Source organism: Elaeis guineensis, chromosome 4 (assembly GCF_000442705.2).
Source record: "Elaeis guineensis isolate ETL-2024a chromosome 4, EG11, whole genome shotgun sequence".
Taxonomy (NCBI): domain Eukaryota; kingdom Viridiplantae; phylum Streptophyta; class Magnoliopsida; order Arecales; family Arecaceae; genus Elaeis; species Elaeis guineensis.
The window spans coordinates 70,901,827-70,908,033 of NC_025996.2; the positions used below are offsets into that span (position 1 = coordinate 70,901,827).

General features: G+C 34.2%; 1 non-coding gene across 1 annotated transcript; it reads right to left on the minus strand.

Moving 5' to 3' along the window:
- Positions 1 to 5,500: 5,500 nt before the first annotated feature.
- Positions 5,501 to 5,606, minus strand: LOC140857712 (small nucleolar RNA R71). Its single transcript, XR_012141203.1, has one exon. It is a non-coding gene; the product is annotated as a small nucleolar RNA R71 (small nucleolar RNA).
- Between the last annotated feature and the right edge of the window lie 601 nt (positions 5,607 to 6,207).

The window sequence follows — 6,207 nt, forward strand, 5'->3', positions numbered from 1 at the left end:
TGATAGATCCAGATAGACTGACACACAAATTACTTTCTTCAAGATAGATGGATCTCTAATCTACTATGTAGAGATAGGGTGACAAGTGCGGGTGGTTGTTAGAGAATAACTGGTACTGAGCGTGACCATACGAGAGATCACTTGGATTTTTATTCAATCATCAGTAATTATCTCAATACTGTAGTTGTGTGACTGATCCTTTGACTTGAGATGGTACTGCTACTCACAGTGAGGTTACTGAAGTTTGATTGACACATAAACATGGGTCTCAATGAGCCCTTATAGTGGATGTTGGTGATAGTTGGTCCACTGTAAGAGTGGGGTGCGCATCAAGATAGGATCTATCGATCTTGATAGAGAGGAGTAGTCCTATGAGATTTGAGAGGAGGCCAAGAGTCTGTAGCCACAGTAGTGTGATTAATAGAAAAGAATTTTTATAGAAGTCACAACTGGACTTAAGCTAATCAATCTATCATATGATTGATGTTGAGGTTTGATGATTTATCCATGATCTACCATCTAGTCAGGACTCACGATAGAGGGACTAAATCACACGTTAACTACACCTAGAGGTTCATTTCACTTCTATTGGATTACCATAATATACTGCTAGATATTTCTGATGGATTGTGAGAGCTCACTAGGGTTGTTTTGGATTGACAATCCTTATTGAGTTAGAGTGAAATTATTTCGATCCATTGAAAAAAGTTTCAATGATATGATGAAAGAGATCATTGTTTATCTTACTATCAGATAGAATTGAATGTATGAGGTCACACAACAAAAGGATTAGGCCTGAAATAAGTAATTAAGCTTATGAAGTGTCAATTTGGTTTAGAGAAACCCATTGGGTTCATGGTAACCTTGCTAGCACATGATTGGATCCAATTCTTCTTTCCGTTGGATTACTTATTTGATAAGTTAATTTTAACTTAATATCTGCTAATTATCTATATGAATAAGTTCATGAAACTCTAATTGTTGGGTGTCTAAGGTTATGGATCACATAAATTAAGGATGCAAGTCCCTTTGAATCTCCTTGATAGTTATTATGGGGTGTCACTTTAATTTAATCAATTTGGGCATGTCCATTAATTAGAGGGTCTTTGATTTTCATATGGGGTGTCTCTTAGGTACAAAAGAGGATGATTAATTATGGATGCAAGGGCTCCAATAGTTGGTGCCTAATGGGCTTTCTAATATAAGTTGGATAACTAAAGTTAATAGGAATCCTAATGCAAGTAGGACTTATATTATGAGATTAAATAAGATTCAATCTTTATGTCTATTTAAAGAAACATCCCTTAAGATCCCTAGAGCATTAAAACCAGCAATCCCTCACACTCAAAGGCTCTCCCCACGCCCTTTCTTCCTCTCCCTTTCTCTTCTCTTAGGTATTTTATACAACCCTTCCTTAGGATGCGCATCCCAAGGAGTTCCATGCCCAAAAGAGTTTGGGTGCCTTTTTCTTATAGGTTTCTAGCATCTAGTAGCAGCACATAGCAAGAAGAAACTGTAGAGAAGAGGAAAAGAAGAAGATCAAGGAGAAAGATCAAGTGTTGATCGTGATCCAGAATTCATTCAGATTCAGCAGGCTGAATTTGGAGAATCAAAATTTAGATTATAAAAGACTATTTTAGGTTGATCTCGAGTAGATACTTATAGAGGTCAAACACTTGTGTGGCTAACAGAGAGCCTTGTCTCTTTCAGATCTAGTTTTGAAGAAAGGGATCGCGAAACAGGTATATAATTTGATCACAATCTGAATTTCAGCATATGAAATAGATCCATATAATTTTATATTTTATACATGTAAAATTTAGATTAAAAGTATTTTAATCTTATTCTCTACTGAGGTATTTAAAAAATAAAAATTTTGAAACACATATGCATGCACCAAATCCAGAATTCCAACAATCCGATCGTTGGGTTACCATTGCTAGATGGTTACATCGATTGATATAGAAAGTTATTCCTATGCTACCACCTTAGGTTCGAACCTATGAGGTCATATGTATTAGAAGATTTAATCAGATCTGATGGCTGATCTGGTGAAGAGTCCTACTGGGACTGAGACTCTAGACGAGAGTCCCACTGGGACTGAGACTCTACTATCAATAGAGAATTAATTAGTAATTGACTCAATTTGATTGAGTAAAGAGCTTTGGATCAAGTCTAATTGAATTAGATTCAGTTCGACTCAGATTAGGTTTGATATGATCAATCCTGATTACAAGAAAATTTGATCCTGATTCGATCGGGGTTTGAAATCAATCAATTCCTAATTGGGTTAGAAATTTATTGAGATATTTAAATTTTTAATTATATTATATTTATTTTTATTAATGGGTTCATTCTAAATTTGATTTGGATTAGAATTGAATTAGAAATGAAGAGTCCCAGTTGACTAGGACTCTATCCTTATCTCCTTGCGCCATACTTGGACCCATGCCTTTTTCTCCATGCCAAATAGGATTTGGCTTGATCTTTTTGGTGTCAAAGTAGTAGACCCAATAAGGGTGGGCAATAATGATTGATAACTCATAATCCTATCTCTTGTCAAATTCAAATGCGATCCGAATTAGAGATAAGATAAAAATAAGGAAAGAAATTTTTCATACAAGGAAGGTTGTCGGTGCCATAATGATTTTTTTTTTAGAAAGTTCTTGGGTATGTGAGATATTAGAATCCTTCTCCACACTGTAGATCCCTTTTTCAAAATTTTTGAGATGCCAAAAGGTGTTTGGTGTGGACTCTTGGTGCCCTCCTTGGATGAAAACCCTAATTCCTTGTCTATAAAAAGGGGTCCCCGATTCTTGGCATCATAACATCAATTTTCTTACTGGTTTTATTTTTTTAGAGCTCTTTTCTTCCTCCTCTAGATCTCTTCATCCTTTGAAGTGTCTAAGATGCTTGAAAAAAAAAAAAGAGATCAACCGTCGAAGTTGCTTGCAGGCTAGCACCGCCAGGCCCCTGATTTGCATCAGTCTTCATGTAGATTTTCTTGTAGAGGCCAGACGACTTCATCTGGCTGTGAGTGATCTGAGGAATATTTTCTCTAAGTGTTAGACTAGTAAAGATCAAGATCTCATTGATTTAACAATTATTTCTAACCTGTCTTGATCATATCGTTAGATCTAATAGTTAGATCTAGAATTCCAACATCGATGAGATCGATGTGAGTTTTCATTTTCAGATCTAAAGTATATCATATTTCATATACTTTGTTATGGCATGGTAGTTTAGATTAGATCTTATGCATGTGATTTAGATTAAATTATTTAATCTTTCTCTTCTGCTGTATAAATTTTTTGAAATTGCATGCATAGCACTACCTATGTTTTCTTCAATTGGTATCAGAGCCAGATTATTTTGATATGATTTATTATACCTTTAGATTTGATTTATGATATTAGATTTGATTATTTATGATTTATATTAGATTTAAATATGTTTAGTTTTAGATCTGATTTTTATCATGATTAGATTAGATATTTTGAGTAGCAAAGTACTCGAATTGAGTAATCACCAGACCGTCCGATCATAAGAGCAAGTAAAATTTCATGATCCTCTCTTCCCATTCAATGGAATGCTCTTATGGCATGTAGGGGTACCATTGTGAGATCCCATGAAGAAGAAAGCAAAAGAGAAAAATTTATTTTCTTACAAAATCTTAGATCTTGAAACCCTAGGTGTTGTTTATGTGATGCAAGTTGCAAAAAAATTAATTACATCTAATCTTGATTAATCAAAATTATTTTAATTTAAAATTATAAAAAAATTAGATTTGATTTCAAAAATTTTATGATTTAATGTAAAAAGTTTACATAAAAATTTATTTTAAAATCTTAACCATATTGATGCAAAATTTAATTGAGAATTAAGTGTTGAGTTGATTAGATCTAGAATTGTGATTTAAGATCTAATGATATTGCATAAAATATGAAGCATGGATTAGCTCAAATTAGTCCTTTCTCTTAAATTAGATTAGACCTAATGTTAGAATCAAAGAATTGATTCTATTTAATTAAAAGAAAAGAGATACAACTCTACTAGTACAAAATTAATTTAAAAGTCTCGAGCTCTTTATTTTCTAATTACATCAATTTTAAGATAATTTATTTTCTAAATCAAAATAATGCTTCTGTCTTTTAATCTCAACTTAGCCCAAGGTCTCTGAGGATACGATCTCGACTCATCCTACCTACGTAGTGAGTAGAGTTATATTTTGGTGCTATCAACGACTACGCATCAAATTTTGACGCCATTGCCGGAGACCTTGGCACGATTGAATTAAAAAAAAAAAAAAAGCCACTGACATTTCATAACACTTAAATAAAATAGCGTAATCTCAAATATAAAAATTTCTAACTTGATTGGATACCTTGTTTCTTTGTATCTCATCTCCATAATTAATCTTAAGGGCAATAACCCATTAATCAGATAAGGTGGAGATTTGATCATCCTTCCTTGACCCAAAAATCATAACCTTCATTTTGCATTAAACCAAGCCTTAATTTTAAAATCAACTAGATGTCAGCCCTAGGAATTTCGAGCTCAATAGGATAAGAAAGCTCTAGAATTGAACCGAGCGCAGATTGGTTAATTGCTCGGTGTCTAAGGCAAGTGGTTAAAGAAAGTGGTTTTCAATTGGTTCCGTTGACTGACCTGGCCAACTCAGTTGGTGTCTAAGAAAAGCAACGAGCAGGAAACTTTCCACATCTTACGCTTATCTGATCGAGTCAGTTAGTCAGTCTTGAGCTTGAAGTGCTCAAAGGCGGTCTTGGAAGTTAGGAGCTGTCTAGATCTAAGTTAACCTCAGGATAGAGAGTCTATGCTTGTTTAAGTTGATTGCAATTAACATCTAAATATTAACTAATTTCTTCCTTTTCATAGATTTAAAATTCTTAGGTTCTTCTCTTTAGATTTTCTTCACTCTTTTCTCACTTTATTATATATATATATATATATATATATTATAAAAATTAAAATTTTTGTGTTTGTTCTAAAGTATAATTGTAAGGTGTATGCTTGACCGTAGATCGTTACGACCAGAAATCCAACCTTTTGATCTAGAAATAGAAAGAACCTTTAGAGCCAACAGACGTAAAAATATAGACCGAAATCAGGAGAATAATCCACCCAAGCAATTGAAGGAGTACTTTACTCCTTCCACATATACCTACTCTCCTTGTATTCAAGTGCCCCCTGTGGAGGCCACTTAATATAAAATTAAGTCCAGTATAATCCAAATGTTACCTTCATTTTATGGACTTAGTAATGAGGATCCTTATAAACATCTTGAAGAATTTTTTGAGATATGCTCAACTGTCAAAATTCACAACTTCTCCGATGATGCTCTTAGGTTAAAATTATTCCCTTTCTCACTTAAGAACAAAGCCAAATACTGGCTACATACTTTGGATTCCATGACTATATCAACCTGGACCAGCTGCAAGAAGAGTTTCTCAAGAAATATTTTTCCATAGGAAAAACTAATCAAATAAGGAAAGCCATAACTAGTTTTTCCCAATTAGATGGAGAAATGTTTCATGAAACATGAGAGAGATTAAAGGATCTTATTAGAAAATATCCCCACCATGCTGTACCCAAGTGGTAGTTAATCCAATATTTTTATGATGGGCTATCTGAAAGACATCGACAAATGGTCGATGCATCATGCGGTGGGACATTCATGCCAAAAAGTGAGGATGAGGCATGGCAACTGTTTGAAATTTTAAGTAAAAATTTATTACATCATATGTCTGCCTCTATTAGAGATAAACCCATGTTAAACCCAAAGAGATGTGGAATATATGAAGTAGAAAATATCATAGATATCCATCATAAGGTAGATGAATTATCCCAAAAGTTAGATCGATTATTAAGTATAGGACAGTCACCTTCTCCATCCCATCAGATACAAGATATATGTGCATTGTGTTCGAGCCCCACTCATTGTGTGAATGATTGTCCGGTTGCACCACAGTTTTCTGAACATGTACAAGAACAAGTCCATCAAGCCCAAACTACTCATAGACTAAGGAACAACCTCTATTCTAGTACGTACAATCCGGGATGGAGAAACCATCCGAATTTCTCATGAAAATCACAACCAGTGGTTCCTCCGGTGCAACAAAGATCAGGTTACCCGGATGTAACTTTTAGGCATCCATCCCAACCACAATACCAGAACCCTCCTCAACC